Here is a 19,246-nt window from a genome sequence, read left to right as displayed (position 1 = left end):
ATGAATTTTTATTTATATATTGTTTGACTGAGCGTAGAGATGTTCTGTTTTAACTCGATTCTTTTGCATTTCACCCGTCTACAATTTGTTTGTACATTCCGTTTCCGTTTCCAGATAGTGGCTGTTTTCATGGTTCAGTAAAGATTATTTATCAAATGTGAAATCGCCTTGTTTATTTGAAAATTATTATTCGCATTTTTTATTACTATGGTACCTACCAGCTTGAAAAGTTTGAAAAAATAATTGTCACTGTGATGGTGACGTTTCTTTGGAAAAATTGTATAATTCCTTATTATTTTTTTTTTAAGTTATATAAAATATTATTCGGTTTATAATTAAGGGTAGGTATTTAGCTAGCTACTTACAAATCTTATGATTCAGATGAAATTTAGTTTTTTATTTTATATACGAGAAAAATAGAAGCATGTATTATTTTTTTGACGCGAGGTCTACTGTTCACAGACCTACTAGTCCTAGATTACAATCTGAGTATACTTATACATAGTTATGGCCCGGTATATCAGTCGGTCCGTATCCTTGCTATGTGCGATATTCCTCGCTAAAGTTTAAGAGGGTAAAATCGGCCGTTCAAGCCTTGGTGAACCGCATAATAGTTTCCTTTTTTAGACGCCGAGGCGCTAGCAGTAGCCAATGGCAAACGTAACGTTCACGTGAGTAATTACGCACTCCCATCTCACCGAAATTTAAGTAGATTGCCTAATTTTCTCAGTATGGATTATTATGTTCATAGAGCGATGGGGGATGTACAATATGTACATGTTATTAATTGATTCAATCCAAAGTAGACGGATAGTCTTGTAAGAGGGATTTTTCACCATTATGACAGTTTTTCCAGCGGTCTATTCGTTATAATTTCATGAATAGTGCATTCACTCAAGCAAAACAAATAATATTTTAAATTAGGATCTTCGCTTATAACACCATGCTGATTGAAGTGGGGAACTTTATAAAAATATCAACACGTAACACTCCTAAAATATTTTCCGTATTACTAATTAGGTTCTTACACAACCGTTCAACGTTGGTGTTGTAAAGCCTGACTCGAACCTGGTTATAAGTCTTCATTGTTCTGACCTTGTAATAACCGACCTGACCGCGTAATATTTACACCCCTTTTTTTTAGTAAGGCTGTTTTGAAATCCCGATGACAGTAGAGAGTATAGATATACCACCCACGTAGACAGTAATTTGGTTTTCAAAGAGAAAAGAAGCAAATTCCTCTAATAAAATCATTGTGTAATATCGCCGATATCTGGGCTTACGACATATATACGGATTATGATCTAAGCCGCGCTAAGCTTGACATTCTAACCAAGCCGAGCTTAAAATCAAGTGATATACCAAGCTGGTCTCATGTTTACTTTTTGATGCCTATATGTCTATTATCTGTACCTGAATTTTTTTGTTTATTTTACTGATTTCTCCTGGATTTTTAGTAACCATTACAAAGTTATTATTATTATTAAAGTATTGCCCTGTTATTTTGCATTCTTCGCTTTTTTATTTGCAGTGTAGGTAATATTATGCGTTTCTCGTCCCATGTCCGTACATTCTTACATCCGTATCTGTTTATTTTATGTCTGTATTGTACGGATTGGTGCAAATGTGCGGTATCTAAATGATAAAGCTTTTTGAGAAATGTGTTTTATTAATTAAGGTTGAAGGCAAGGAATTTTTGAATTATCAATGCTCGAAGAAGTTGAAGTACCTGGTAGTTTTAACACTATCAAATGAATCAAATAGTCAGATGTTGTACAGCCTACGTGGTCGAAGGGTAAGGCACTTGACTACGAATCTGGGGATCGCTGTTTCAAATCCCGGCGTTCGCAAGTAATTTTTATCTTAATTATCAATTAAAAATAATATTTATGGTATATTTTCGGCACGTCCCAGAGACATTATTCTTAGTATCGCACTGGTGAAAGACCACCATCCAGAATTAAATCGTTGCTGGAAATGGTATTAGCCGTGTATCTGAATAGCCCGGTACTTCCCCATATGCTTCCCTTCCCCCACTACATTCAGCCTCGCAACGTATCTTAATTGGGGATGCCATAGTCTCACTGGCTCTGGATGGTTAGGTTAGTTGAAAATCTTGTACTGTATTCACATAATAAAGAAAATGTATGAATGTGAATAATGCAAGAATTGCGTACCAAGACCGATTCACTTCTTCCTGTCCTTGAAAAGATCCTCTACACAGCATCAAGTAATATTACATAGGCCATGCCATTAGGTAAAACGCAGTGCCTATTGAATAGGTACATAGGTACTGTAAAATCAGGTGAAATTTTCTAATCCACTTTTTCTACCCCAGACAGTTACAAACAAAAAAAAGCCTTACCAACGAACGATTTTTTAAATTTTACTAAAGGACAACCGTTTACAATACATCAATAGTTGTTTATCAGAAGTGTAAAATTTTAAACACGTTTATCAGTAAGATGGAATGTATTATTCTGCATGTAAGTAATAAGTAGTAATTAGGAACGTGTGTTTTGAATTTTGTGTTAAAATTTGCTCCATCTAGAGTTGGGCTTTCAATCCCGGGAATCTTTTTCCAGAATCGGGACTACGGTGCTACTCATATGTCTATGGGTGCTACCATTTTTCAATCCCGGGATAACAGGAGTTGTAACAACTGATTTCGACATGTCAGCAACTATTGAGATTATCGTTGTTTTGTTCTAACATCCAAACACACAAGCTTAAATACTGAATGTTATTTAGATTCAATAAAACTTTTCTTACTTCTAAGAAACGACATATAACCTACCCCAAAATCATTATTCTCAAGAATATTATGCAATAAACGACTTGCTGCCAATAAAAAAAATATATTCCCACGGTTGAAACAAGGACGTGAAACCTACAAAAAACCCGAAATACCGGGATTAAGACAAGTAGTCCAGTCAGTGGGGGATAAAAAAGGGCTCCACCTTGCAAAAGGTTAGGTAGTAGCGATTTTCACATATGTTGTTAAGATTGGGACTCTAAAGAAAAAAAAAAGTTTTCGACCTTGGGGGGGTCGAGCTCGATCCGCCATCTTGGATTGAAGGTGCCAAAATTTGTTTTTTTCAAAATAATTATGAAGTGGTTGATTTAACAAACAAATTTTTCAAGACAAACTTAAAAACAACTAAATTAAGCCCAGAATCTCAGTATCACAGGCAATGAGTTAGATGATGACATTGATGACGAAGACTGTTATTAAGTAACATAATTTATAGTAACATAATTCATAGTAATAATAATCTGTGAAGTAGACCTACTGGGGATACCACAATAAAAAAATTCGACATGTTCTCTACCTCATAGTGGTGTGGAAATGAGTTAGCAAAATTATTATAATTATGTAATGAATAACCCGAAAAATTTACAATGTTGGGAATTTCATCATTTTTTAGAAAAATATTCACATTTCCGCCACTGTGACTCGTTATCTATTAGACTTACAAAAAAAAACTTTCTACAAAAAATGTAGGTAATTTAGTTGTCTTTAAGTTTGCCCTCAACAATTTGGTTGTGAAAACGACCACTTCACAATTATTTTGAAAAAAACAAATTTTGGCACCTTCAATCCAAGATGGCGGGTCGAGCTCGACCCTCCCAAGGTCGAAAACTTTTTTTTTTCCTTAGAGTCCCAATCTTAACAACATATATCAAAATCGCTACTACCTAACCTTTTGCAAGGTAAAACTCCCCACTGACTGGACTAAAGCACAGCACCGGGATTACGGTGCCGGTAAAGGTCCGGGATTCCCGGGATATTGAAATCTCTAATCAATATGTATTTTAAAATTACACTAAATTAGTTAGGTGACAGAATGTGAACCATTTTTTTACTATGTATATTATCATTATTGAATCCGTTGATACATTATTGCATTAGATAATGATTTCATTATATATAATTGATTCAACAGCTGGCGCTATCATAGTATGGAATGTTTTAATCCAATCAACATAAACATTTTAACAATCGCATTAAATTCCGAGAATTATTTCTGGAATAATATAAATTTATTACAACACGTGCCTTGTCGCATTGTGTTGATCCATTCCTTGCTGTGAATCACAGAATATAAATAATTCATACTTCCTTGACTGATTGATTTGAAACTAAACACAAAAAACTATACGGAATATCACATCAACCTGAAGGGTGCTTTTTACCGTACAGGGCTAGAAAATAACTTTTATCTTTGTTAATATACTAACTTTTAAATAATAATATACCTAACTTTTAAACAGCATATTCAAGATATTAAAGATAAAATCACCCCCTTAATTAGCGTATTTAGCCATATAATACAAAACAAAGTAATCAAAAAGCTATTTCATTTCAAACCTAGAACATCAACAAAAAAATTATATATGGAAACAAAACTATTAAAATTAAGAAAATTATATGAATATAATTAATAAAATAAAGTTAGTTGTTTTCAGGTGAAAAAATGTAATAAGCAGTAATTGTTGAATGAAACACTAGTATATATTGAATTATTTCGCTGATAAGAGATAAGCCGCTATAGCTCAGTGGTCAGAGCTGTTGACCGGAAATCGAAAGGACACGGGTTCAAGTCCCGTTGGCGTCATATATCTTTTATCAGGAGATTTTTCAATGTGGATGAGTGTTTCAGGCTAATAATTATTGCTTATAAAAATAATTGTTGCTCTCAGTAACGTCTTGATAAAAGGCCACCTTTCAGAATTGAAAACTTCAATTGGCTTTCGCCGTGTTTGATGACCAGATCTTCATAGCCAGGACGTAATTCACCTTCCTCTTACCCATCTCCTTTCTCTCCCCATTACCTTCAGCCTCACAACATACCCCAATTGGTGATGCAACAGTCTCACTGGCTCCCGACTGTTGGGAGCAGTTGGGTTATCTTATACAATTGATTTAAAAAGAAATTTCATCTTCTTCTTCAGTGATTTAAATAATATTACATTGATGTGCTTACGAAAGTTAATTCAATAAATTGAATAACATATTATATTACATATTTATTGTAAAAGTATGATCCAATTCAATTGGATGACTTTTATATTACGTTGAAGTTTTGATTTTTATTTCCCCGTGTTGATTCTCACGTCATTAATGTAGAAATTTTAAGGCTTATAAAACGCATAAAGCGGTGTAAAATGAAACTGCAATTCGTTGAAATAAATGCAGGAATTCCAAATTACGTTCCCACCAACTGCATACTCCAATAAATAGCATCATACTTTCTCCCGAAGGTCTTTAATGAACAAGGTTATTTTTCATTGCGCTTTTTGATATATATTATTTAACTATGTACTGCATTTCGAATGCGAGACATTTATTGCATGTAAACAAGTCAAAATGAAGGTTTTACGCGGATATTTCTTATTTAAAACTACCTGACGTGTACCCGGCGTTGCTAGGGGTTATCCTTAGGAGATAGACATATCCATAGACATATGAATATTAGTAGACCTGCCCTAAGTGATTAAAAGCGTATTATCCCCACTCCCCATACCGGTTCCATTGGAGCCGGCTGTGCTCGCGTATGGCCTCAAGTGAAATTTGAAAACGTGACGTCATCATTCTTGTGCGAACTATGGTCGAGGCATCATCGGTTCATTTTACGAAATAACAGGGCAAAATGTTGACTTGTGATATGAAAACTTGTAAAAATAGATGTGAAAAAGAGAATAAACCCAATTGTCGTATTACATTCCATATATAAGCATTATTTTACTTTATTTTAAGCATATTCACATCGTATAATATGAATCAGTTGTTACTATCACATCGAGAAACGTCTGGACGCGAAACACAAAGCTGGTTGGTTGCTGGGAAGTAAATTATGAACATTTATAAAAGTGTCTTAACTAAATACTTAAACGAAATATTCGACTCTGAAAATAGAACCGATTTTTTTTGCCGAATTTGGACTTCGCAAATTTGTTCATAACGTGGCGAGTAATTTGCGCTCCCATGTAAAAATGTCTATTCATTCAAAAGCAGATTTTACTTTTAAGAAGTAAATGGTGATATTATAATGCGAGATGCCTATTTACTGTCAGATTGATTTATTGACGAATCACAGTCAGCTTCACTTCGTTCTTCAACAGTTGATTTTACCCCTCGCCATTATCTTCTCGTCTATTAATTCCTATGTCTGTGTCTGTAGGCCTTTTTAAGATACACAACTCCGTAGTACATTATTTTGATGTATCTCACAAGGTTTAGCCAGCGTTAATAATGTAAGATTATGATTACAAAACATCGACTTTTCTCTGCTTTCTATAAGGATAATATGAATGTATTATATATATATATATATATATATATATATAAACCTTCCGGAAGAAATTCTCTAAATAGTGACAACCCTATCAAAATCCGTTGCGTAGTTTAGAAGTACTAAGCGCACAAACAGACAGACGCGGATAGCGACTTTATTTTATACTATTTAGAGATTCAAAGATAATAATAACAGTTTATTTAAATAGCGCAATTTTGTGATAGATTACTTCAACGGCATTTTTTAATGAAAAAAATATATACAAGTACCGGCATGTTTTAAGACAAAATTGGAAGATGTAATCAGAACAACTGAGGAAGAAATCTATTACGGTAATTGTGTCGATGAGTGAATGTGGATGAATCAAGAACTGTATGTGCGTTACAGTCAGAGATGTGCAAAATGGGTACCCAAAACCATTTGAAATGCAAAATGGAAATGGGTCAAAACTTTTCCATTTGAAAATGCAAAATGGTTTTTAGAAAAGCGTTTCAAATGCAAAATACCTATTTTCAAAATGCATTGAAAATGCAAAATGGTTTCTCAGGTCAAACAATTAAAATAATTATAGAATTTTTAAACAATTTTATCATTTTGTAATGGACATCAATGTAGAACAAATATATTACATGATGGTAAATCCAAAAACATCACGACTACAGATTATGAAACCACAAAAAATTTGCGCGGGACTAATGTTGCCAACGTAAAAACATAGAAACTGCTATCTAACATTTAATATTACAGCGTCATGGCCCCATGTTCAGTATTTGAATCAGTATTTTTTGTAATGGTATCACTCAATTGCCAGGGCTCTTACCAGGGAGCAACTTGACAAATGTAAATTATCTCTCATAGCGAGGTTGAGGACCGACTGATGTTTGGGGCTTATGAAAAAAAGATCAGTGGAGATAGTAGGAAGAATGTTGCAAAAAGCATTTAAAATGGAAAATGCATTGAGAAAAGCATTTAAAATGCAAAATGGTTTTTAGAAAAGCATTTAAAATGCAAAATGGGAAATACCCATTTTGCATTTTGCATTTCCATTTGAAATGGATTTATTTGAAATAAATCACATCTCTGGTTACAGTGTTGTGTGGCGGTATATCCGTTCTACCTACCTCTTCGCAAAAAACAACCCACAATTTTTTTTTTAAGTTGATGAAATACACTTTAAAATTTAATCATTAGATTAAAAAATTACTAAAAATGAAAAATACTTATTATTGTCACCTCATTTTTTATTCGTTTCATTTAAAAATCTCTTAATAGTGCACAACTCGATACGTAATATCGCTGAAAATATTTATTCTTAGTGCCAGGAGGGGTTTTAGAGACTGGTTTGAATGGTAGAAGAGGAATCTGCATTGGAATGAGACACGGAGTAGAATTCAAGTCGATGTAATGTAGTTTTTTAACAGTAACATTGTGGTATACAGTAGTTAATGGTGAAGTCAATGACGCCCGAGAAAGACATTAGAAATAGCGAAATTAATTAACTGATAAAATAAAAAAAAATCACAAAGTTTCATTAGTTTTCTCAAATTGCTGTCGAAACCTTTGGTTTCATAGAGGTGTGCATTTAAATTCTTCTATGGTTATCTTCTAGAGATAGTTAATCTCTAAATACTATAAAATAAAGTCGCTTTCCGCGTCTGTCTGTTTGTGCGCTTAGTTTTCACTATCATTTAGAGAATTTCTTCCGGAAGGTTTATATATATAATACATGGATATTATATTTTTTGAAAGTGGAGAAAAGTAGACCAACGCCGGGTACACGTAGGCTAGTTGAACCTAAAGCGTGATGGTTTGTTATTATAATAACATTTAGATCATACTTCTAACAATGACAGTAATGGAGGCACAACGTTTTCCATCAGACCATATGATCTATTCCCAAAAGTGAACAACGCCGGGTAGACGTCAGCTAGTTGAATATAAAGCGTGATATTTTATCTTTATAACAACGTAGATCATACTTTTAACAATGACAGTAATGGAGGTACAACGAATTAACGATTTCCATCAGACCATATGATCTATTCCCAAAAGTGAACAACGCCGGGTAGACGTCAGCTAGTTGAATATAAAGCGTGATATTTTATCTTTATAACAACGTAGATCATACTTTTAACAATGACAGTAATGGAGGTACAACGAATTAACGATTTCCATCAGACCATATGATCTATTCCCAAAAGTGAACAACGCCGGGTAGACGTCAGCTAGTTGAATATAAAGCGTGATATTTTATCTTTATAACAACGTAGATCATACTTTTAACAATGACAGTAATGGAGGTACAACGAATTAACGATTTCCATCAGACCATATGATCTATTCCCAAAAGTGAACAACGCCAGGTAGACGTCAGCTAGTTGAATATAAAGCGTGATATTTTATCTTTATAACAACGTAGATCATACTTTTAACAATGACAGTAATGGAGGTACAACGAATTAACGATTTCCATCAGACCACATGATCTATTCCCAAAAGTGAACAACGCCGGGTAGACGTCAGCCAGTTGAATATAAAACGTGATATTTTATCTTTATAACAACGTTTAGATCATACTTCTAACAATGACAGTAATGGAGGTACAACGATTTAACGATTTCCATCAGACCATATGATCTATTCCCAAAAGTGAACAACGCCGGGTAGACGTCAGCTAGTTGAATATAAAACGTGATATTTTATCTTTATAACAACGTTTAGATCATACTTCTAACAATGACAGTAATGGAGGTACAACGATTTAACGATTTCCATCAGACCATATGATCTATTCCCAAAAGTGAACAACGCCGGGTAGACGTCAGCTAGTTGAATATAAAGCGTGATATTTTATCTTTATAACAACGTTTAGATCATACTTCTAACAATGACAGTAATGGAGGAATAACGATTCAACGATTTCCATCAGACCATATGATCTATTCCCAAAAGTGAACAACGCCGGGTAGACGTCAGCTAGTTGAATATAAAGCGTGATATTTTATCTTTATAACAACGTTTAGATCATACTTCTAACAATGACAGTAATGGAGGAATAACGATTCAACGATTTCCATCAGACCATATGATCTATTCCCAAAAGTGAACAACGCCGGGTAGACGTCAGCTAGTTGAATATAAAGCGTGATATTTTATCTTTATAACAACGTTTAGATCATACTTCTAACAATGACAGTAATAGAGGAATAACGATTCAACGATTTCCATCAGACCATATGATCTATTCCCAAAAGTGAATAACGCCGGGTAGACGTCAGCTAGTTGAATATAAAACGTGATATTTTATCTTTATAACAACGTTTAGATCATACTTCTAACAATGACAGTAATGGAGGTACAACGATTTAACGATTTCCATCAGACCATAATATGATCTATTCCCAAAAGTGAACAACGCCGGGTAGACGTCAGCTAATTGAATATAAAGAGTGATATTTTATCTTTATAACAACGTTTAGATCATACTTCTAACAATGACAGTAATGGAGGTACAACGATTCAACGATTTCCATCAGACCATATGATCTATTCCCAAAAGCTAAAAAATTACCCTGAGTGGTTAAGTAGATAATTATTGAGTATTTATTTATTTATTAGATAATTTGTATAGCGCCGCTTTTGTGAGATATCACCTCAGGGGCGCTTGATATTATTGTTGTGAATCTACTTCTCTTGTAGAAGCAAACTTGTAAGAAGATGTTATAGTCATTATTTCAGTACGTTTTAGGTTGATTATTTTGTATTTTATGAAGCAGTAATTTCATTTTGACGATAAAACATTTTTTGAAAGTTCACTCTTTTAACTTTAAATTACGCATGCGTTATCCTACCTTGAGATTTATAGCTATATTTTTAATCAAATAACTGTTTCCCCATTTCTTTCAACGGGTCCATTGTTTGCGAACGGGTCCAATAAAAATATAACTGGTGTTTGGGACCTTTAATGGAATGCAAACTTAAATGAATATACACATTTTTCGTGCATTGTACTCGGCGAGGTCACAGTTGAACCTCGCCTTTATGGTAAATTAAATTTGACAACTAGTATTTTTTTCCAGGAAGTCTGCTATGGAATTTAAAAATGGTAACGGTGATGTAGGTCAAAATTTATGCAGAAAACAAAGGTTAGGTTTAATAAAACTATACTTATTATATTTTAGAAATGCTCTAGTATGTTTTACACCCTAGTCTTAAAACTTTTTTTTATGTGAATACCGCATAAGAGTCCCAACCGCCTGCAGCCGGTGAGACTATGGCATCCCCATAGGGTGAAGATAGAAGGGAGGAGAAGAAGAAGGTGAAGAGAAAGGTGGGCAAGTACCCAGATATCCATATCTGGTCACGAAACACGGCTAAAGCCAATTCAAAACCACCAGGGCGAGAATCTTCTACACTCTAACGTGCCGCCAATGTACCTTAAGTTATTTGAAATTTTCGAAATGAGACAAATAAATCAAATAAATTTTCGCACGCCGGGGTTTGAACCCGCTACCTCCAGATTGCTAGTCAAGAGGCTTGCCACTCTAGCATGAAGGCAAGTTAACGCAAGTTCCACCTGGCAACAGTGTATGAGGAGTTTCATCACCGCCGCGTCATCAATATTCAATTGCGCGTGGAGAAACGCTATTCTTCTGAAAGGCAACGACTGCGACATTTGTCTGACAATTTTTTGTTAGTGACAAATAATGCTGACAACTGACAACATACCGATGCATGAAATAAATAGTCTGTAGTAGTCACGAATCAATTGCCTTACCGTGTGAATTAGTGGTAAAATCAGGATATTTAAGGTTCAAAGGGAAATTAGTAATAAAACTTTATGCAAATGTGAATGGCAGCAGAAGTCGGGCACACCCGAGGAAGACGTGGGACAACCAAGTGAATCAGATACTTGAGTCGGGCCATGTCAAGAGTCAGAATAATAGAAGAGTATGTATGAGACGGTGACCGGACATCACAATGATAATTCATCACATCTTTAAAAACTTATATAAAGTCACGGAAAGTGATGAAACAAAAACTTTATTAACTGGGTTAAGTAGGTTAGGTTAATTTTTTTTCAGCGTTTCTAATGACTTTATATCACTTTTTAAAAGTGTGTTGAATTGTCACTGTGTTGAGTTATCATGGAACCGTATGAGACGATGTATGAATGTGAACGAGGCAAGGAGTGTGTGCCGAGTTGTTTGGCGGTCCGTCCTCTCTGCCTACCCCTGCGGGGAAACGGCGTGATGGTTAGTTTGTTAGTTAGAGGAGAGTTTGATAGGTTAGGTTTGAATTTATGATGTTTCATAGTGAAAATGCCCAAAAATCCGTTCATCACAAAAAACACATCCCTTACCGTCAAATGCGAATGCTTCTGTAGTTTTTACGCGGATTGAAATAACTTATAAATTCTTGACTCTTTACAATCCATAAAAAAATATACATTTTATAATAATTTCTGTAATTCCTTTTTCAAACCCGATCACTGGATCCTTAAATCCTTTACCAGATTTTTTAATCTAATAATAATGTCACGGTTTAAGGACTCTGCCCACTACAATGTATCATGCCATGACCGTGCTATGACCGAGCCGCGAATTATGGGAAAGGTACGAAGCAACCGCAAACGGCGCGAAACCCCACTTGCGTTTACTTTGTTCCTTTCCCGTAATTTGTAACTCGGTCATGGTATGATCATAGAGCTACAATTAGAGGCGCTACTGCTAACTAATATCTCGTCGAAACATGTACCTCTATTAGAAGCCAATAAGCTGTGCGCGTAGACCGAAGTCGGTAATTTTATTTAGAGCGTTGGTAGAGTTGGAGGTCAGTTGGAGGTTTAATAGAGAGTTAAATATTACATCAATGGGTATGATTCGTTGTAGTGTTCGTGGCAGACTCCTGTAATATTTTGTTTTCTACCTCCATCTATTAATAATTTAGAGGCAATCCGGTTAAAAACGGGATTGCAGGCCGTTTCCTGATAAAATATTTTTTGTAAATTTCTAATAAATTAGAACACGAATGCACCTGCAGTTTCCTTGATAATATATAAATGCAAAAATATTAAAAATTTTATAAACACGTGTTTCAACGTCGTGATAATACATTCGTATTTTACTAAAAGTTTATCAGGAATCAATTCATTCGTTAAGGGCCTGTAATCCCGTTTTAACTGGATTACGAATAATTTGAAGAGATCCTTAATAAATTATCAATTGTAATTTTTCTCTATGCAATAGGGGAATTATTTTAACGCGATGAATCAAATGTCATACACAAATTACTAGCAGATTCTGAAGAAATAAATGTCAACTTACTACTTTGAAATGTCAGGTATTTTGTTTATTATTTAATCAGCTGTACTCGAACTACGATTAAATCATCGCCAGCATAACCAAACAAATAAAAATCGCATTTTTGCATTTTTTGCAACGTTTCAACATTTCATGTCCCTGTATTCCTGTAATTTTTCAAAGGGCATCCATTATTTTTCAAGTTTTCTTCCCAAAAGAACTTTACTCACCCAAGGGTGGACATGCGAACACAAAATAAAAATACATAGATGAGTACTAGAGTTTGCAAATACCGCACCTCTTTTAAATCCTGCGGGATGCGGGATTCGCGGGATTTTCAATCAATTCAATTATCTTTGATAGTAAGATATTATAAAAAAAGACACGGAAAGGGTAACATGATAGTAATTTAAGAATTTAAAAAATATACATATTATAAAAAGTTAATGGAAATTTAACATTATGCGTATTTTATGAAGACTTTAATGAATAAAAAAATATCGTAAAAATTATGAAAACAGGCATTTGAGATCATATTTGGTACTATTGATATTATAAAAAAATACACTGAAAACGTAACTAATACGTATTAACGACTGTGGAGAGTCTAGTCGCCAATATGAGAACGGACATTTCACTGCAACTCACAATCGCGTGCAAATCAAAACAGCACGTTTTTGGTGTAAATTTAGTATTTTTAACAATCCCGCACATGAACATTTTGCAAATCCGCGGGTTGAAATATTGCTGAAATCCCGCAGGATTGCGGGATTGCAAACCCTAGTGGGTACGGACCGGCGGACCCACCCGTTGAATTGTCGATTATACTATTATGTCAGAGTCGAACCCCATGGCAACAGACAACAAATGGCATAGATTAGAGTTCAATATCAAGTTACAAGAATATTCAAATCGTTAGTACATCTTAAATAGTAATCGGTAAGCCACGTAGCTTGAAAATACTCGATTGGAGCAAAACTCTCCGGCCATCAGAAAACCAGACAAAATGATAAAGCCTTATCCTTCAAAGCAAAGAAGCGGAGAGGCAGCAAGTACCCAGCAATTGGCAAATCGAGGGCTAAAAAGGTGATAAAAAGTACCAACATCATTGCCAGTCATTCTTTATTTGTTATCCGATGAAAATCTTTTTTTACCACGTTTTTTGCTGTGAGACTTTGTCAACTAATACATTCCACATCACATTTTCACTTTACTGCACACCAGCTAAAAATACGCAACTTTTAAACGTGTAGTACAGGGTTTTCCAATAAGAGGTGTTATTTTGAATAGCCCGCTATTTCGGTAGATGTTACTTTTGAAGCATTAATAAAAATGGAACGATACACGCTTCAACAACGCATTGAAATTATTAAAATTTACTTGAGTGAATCAAATGCAAATCATCTTGAGTGATGAGGCCCATTTCCACCTCGGTGGCTTCGTCACAAGCAAAATTGTCGCATCTGGGGCTCGGAAAACCCAAGAGTTATTGTTGAAAAGCCTCTCTATCCTCAACGTGTGACTGTTTGGTGCGGTTTATAATCCGGCGGAGTCATTGGACCTTACTTTTTCGAAAATGAGGCAGGAGCAACAGTTACGGTGAATGGATTGCGCTATCGAGAGATGATTAATGATTTTTTATGGCCGGAATTGGATGGTATTGATCTGGACAACGTTTACCTTCAACAAGACGGCGCTACGTTTTATTATACGCTAGTTGTTGTTGAAAAGCCTCTCTATCCTCAACGTGAGACTGTTTGGTGCGGTTTATGGTCCGGCGGAGTCATTGGACCTTACTTTTTCGAAAATGAGGCTGGAGCAACAGTTACGGTGAATGGATTGCGCTATCCAGAGATGATTAATGATTTTTTATGGCCGGAATTGGATGGTATTGATCTGGACAACGTTTACCTTCAACAAGACGGCGCTACGTTTTATTATACGCTAGTTTTTGTTGAAAAGCCTCTCTATCTTCAACGTGAGACTGTTTGGTGCGGTTTATGGTCCGGCGGAGTCATTGGACCTTACTTTTTCGAAAATGAGGCTGGAGCAACAGTTACGGTGAATGGATTGCGCTATCCAGAGATGATTAATGATTTTTTATGGCCGGAATTGGATGGTATTGATCTGGACAACGTTTACTTTCAACAAGACGGCGCTACGTTACGCTACACACAAGCAACGAAACCATTGATCTTTTACGATTGAATATTGAAATAACACCTCTTATTGGAAAACACTGTACATTCCACATCACATTTTCATTTTACTGCATACCAGCTAAAAATACGCAACTTTTAAACGTGTAGTATTTGAAACAAAAACAGATTTAATGGCTTTTTTATTTATATTGCAGCATGGCTCTCACTGTGTAAACAAAGTCAAATTTGCGGCATTAAGCTAGCCAATTAGTAGTCATAAACCCATATTATAAAAAAGAAAATGGCACAAAAAACAACAAACACCAATTGTTAATCTTTATCGTCTATTAGCGAATCAAACAAAAAAGGTGTAGTAATAAACTAGCTCGTTCGTTCAATCATGTTTTTGATCGATTGTGATTTTGATTGCAAGAACAATCTTAAGGCGATGCACTACGTCGTGTAATACTTTAAATTGAGCCGCTATCAATATTAACCCTTAAGTAGATGGCGATACGGTTTAAATTCCCGCTTAACACCATCCGCCTGTTTTGATTCATGCAAGAAAAAAACATCGCCAAAAAGTGCCTTTTATTTTATTTTGTGGATGTTCAGGCATAAATATTTAATTTTTTTTCGATCATTTTATAAATAAATTAATTTGCCACATTATACAATAAAGTTATAACCGAAAATGTGTTCGTAAGTAGGAGATTTTGAAAAAATCCGTTTTCATAGGCCTTATAAATTATTTTTTTCTGGACTTGAGAAGACCCTATATAAAAAATACTCGATTATTTCAAAGGCCAAGATATATTCTACTAGCAGTATTTAATTGAAGCATCTGAAACATTTCTAGGGGACCAAATTTTCAAACCAAAACACATGATTTTGCATTACTACGTATGGCATCGCCTTAAAGTAATTTCTTAGCGTCTTTGTATGCACATTCTATAAATTCCTACACCATATGTTATACGTCGGGTTAGGTCATGACTTGTGTAAAATTACATGTTAGATCTCTGACAAGAACACACTATTGCTGACTTAGCATTATTATGGTGCAAAACATTATACTGATAAAAAATATCATTAGTCGTAACAACAGTATTCTAGACGAGTAGACACTATACAGTAGACTAGTATACAGTAGAAAGGCAGTACAAAAGAACTGACAGAATGACAATCCATATTTTGAAAATTTATGATTGCGATTGCTGTGAATAATTAATAGGTAATAATTTTGATAAATAATTGTCGACCTATTATAATCAAGTAATAGCTCTTTATATAGTTTTCTTTAACATGATTATAATTTAATATACAGGGTTTTCCAATAAGAGGTGTTATTTTATATTCAAAGAAACTTTTCCCTTAAAAGATCAATGGCTTCGTTGCTTGTGTGGCACGTAGCGCCGTCTTGTTGAAATTAAACGTTGTACAGATCAATACCACCCAATTCCGGCCATAAAAAAATCATTAATCATAATAATAATAATAATAATAATATTGTTGTTATTATTGTTGCCGTTTTTGTGAAAAATCACTTCAAGGGCGCTGTACAATTTATTTCCTATGATCTACATTTATTATTTAGAAAAGATACCAAAACATACTTACCTGGCAAGTCACTTCCGACAAACACACTTATATTAAAAAGTTTATGCTTATACAAGATAAAACTGCACGCAGAGGACACTTTATCAAAAAACACTGGTCACCGCATGACCTTAAGTCTGCTATAGTTATCATTTTTATTTATTTATTTTTAATTATTATTTCTATTTATTTTATTTTATTTTTAGTATTTTTTACATTTTGTTTATTTAAATTGCCGTCGACTGTGAAAGTGGAGGTTTCTGAAATTATGGATACGACTGTCTGAAAAGGTGCGTTTTAAGTTTAGACCTAAATTCTGTCGAGTCTGCGATCATTCTCAAATCATGTGGCAGTCCATTCCAGGCTTTAGGTCCTGACACGGCAAAAGCACGCTCACCGAACTTAGTATCTGGTGTGCGCTTTGGTTCCTTAATCATCTCATCATCTCTTGATAGCGCAATCCATTCACCGTAACTGTTGCTCCAGCCTCATTTTCGAAAAAGTAAGGTCCAATGACTCCGCCGGACCATAAACCGCACAAAACAGTCACACTTTGAGGATAGAGAGGTTTTTCAACAATAACTCTTGGGTTTTCCGAGCCCCAGATGCGACAATTTTGCTTGTTGACGAAGCCACCGAGGTGGAAATGGGCGTCATCACTCAAGATGATTTTTCGAAGGAATTCTAATAATTAATAATAGTGAATTTTAATAATTTAAATGCGTTTTTTTATATATTTTTTTTATATTAACTCCACACAGGAGGCATGAAGAAAATAATTATCTCAGAGCCTAAGTCATCTTTGGGGATGCTGTGTGGAGGGTCTTATTGTGGAGAGGAAGGAGTGAACATGGGTCTTGAAGAGTCCCATGTTGTAGGAGGGAGGACACACAGAGGCCGGCAGTTCGTTCCACAGCCGAGCTGTTGAACTTAAGAACGAATCGTAGAAGCGACCCGTTCTCATGTGACAAATGTCAACCGTGTACAAATGTAGGGCGCGCGTTTGGCGTGTATCCCGACTACGCACCGGTGCCGAAGGGATCAATGACGCTAGTTCCTCAGAGCATCTTCCATGTTGAAGCTTGTTGCAAATTTTTATTAATGGCGTAGTTTCTACTTGTCAAATGTTAAAGTAACATCTACCGAAATAGCGGGCTATTCAAAATAACACCTCTTATTGGAAAACCCTGTACTTATACGGAGAAATATGAAAATTGCTATTTTTTTAAGAATCACTTAAAATTATTGGTAACTAGCTAGTTTACCCGGCGTTGCTCAAAGGATTTTCTCTGCTTTCTATAAGTATAATATACATGTATTATATATATAAACCCTTTGAAAGGAATTATCTAAACTATAGTGAAAACCACATCAAAATCCTTTGCGTAGTTTTTCTAAGAACTGAATGCACAAACAGGCAGACGCTGATAGCAACATCATTTTATTCTTTTAGAGATATTAAAATGTTTCTGATTCATAAGTTTCGTGTATTGAAATGTAATTTTATTAAAAAACATACTTAAGTACTAATTCAGCGATCAACTACTTGCAGGCGTTTTTTTAAATATATAAAAGGTTGTCGATTAATAGTACTGTACCTACTATTGATATTTTATTAAATTCCTATGACTTTTAATCAACCGCCCAATCAGTCAACGATTAGGTCAATCAACGGTTTGCAATACCTTTTTAGCGTATCCTTCCTTGCAGTGGGAAATAGTATGGTCCTACCACTAAGAACTCCTTTGTAACCTCTCTTTCTGATACTTACTGAAAAAAGGAGGAATTATAACGGAACTATCATGGGTACACATTTATCGGATGCCATCGTTGAATCATGGGTCCAATCAACAAGGAAATATGGCGAGGTGAATGTACCAGAATAACTAATGAGAACCAATCTTTAAACGTTATCCAATACTTAATTGAGTGATATTTGACGATCATTGCTGTGACGTATAATCAACGATTAAGAATTAACCGTTGCGGACAGGTAGGAATTAGTCGTACAAGGGACTTGGTTATTGATGTTGAAAACTTGAGCTTGATGTTTTAAATATCTTGCAAAAAACGCGTCCCAACTATAAATATTATAAAATTTTCGATTTTTCCTTATTTGCACGGTCTTACAGAATTATTTCACGTATTGAACTATATTTGAATGTCTAGTTCATACAATATGCCGTCTTTTTTTTACTGTGGTTATTTACGTTGATATTTTCAAAGCTTCATATTTGATGATGACTAATGAAATTGCAAGTTGAAAATAACCTATGTTAGCCTAGAATTTTTCAGATTTTTCTTCACTCTCTTCATTTTATTTCATGAGAAGTTTTATTGCTTCAGTACTAAGACAAACCTGCTATGAGTATGATTTTCCAGAACAAAAGATTTCGTCTACTATCTGTATGCTTATATCAATACTCCGTACTAGTTAGGTATATTATTATCTGTTTAATTTTAATAATATCCATTCATGGTATTCATATCCTTATGAGCACCATGTTATCTGGCAGATAAGGATATCAGCATGTTATTATTCTGCAGATTGCGCTATTTAAGTGTCGGCTCTATCTGCAACCCTTTCTGGACATTATAATACTGCCCCTTATAGAGGCAATATCTTTTCAACACACAGCATAGATATCTTGGAATTGTTGTATTCCATTCTAAATTCTAACACAGTTGAAAAATAATTGGCATAGATAACCTGACACTCTGTTTAATTTCAGAATAAATTTTTGCTCGAGCTCAACAATTAAAATAAAAACATGTTTGAGCCGTTCGAGACATATTTGTTTTTTTTTTACGAGGACGAGGGTATTCGCTTATGAGGTTTAAAGTATGCACGATTGTAGATTGTACGAGAATAATTTAGATTGCTGAAGTATGGGTGGTATTTGTT

At 34.7% G+C, this 19,246-nt stretch overlaps 1 protein-coding gene across 8 annotated transcripts in view; it reads left to right on the top strand.

Moving 5' to 3' along the window:
* LOC149417587 (uncharacterized) overlaps nucleotides 1-19,246 on the top strand; it is a 201,898-nt gene that overhangs the window by 1,439 nt on the left and 181,213 nt on the right. The gene's annotated exons all lie outside the window — the stretch shown is intronic.

The sequence above is a fragment of the Hesperophylax consimilis genome, chromosome 15 (assembly GCF_061612785.1).
Source record: "Hesperophylax consimilis isolate HC1 chromosome 15, BYU_Hcon_1.0, whole genome shotgun sequence".
NCBI classification, from domain to species: Eukaryota; Metazoa; Arthropoda; class Insecta; order Trichoptera; family Limnephilidae; genus Hesperophylax; species Hesperophylax consimilis.
The sequence above is the reverse complement of the archived record's forward strand: the minus strand, read 5'-3'. Positions and strand labels throughout refer to the sequence as shown.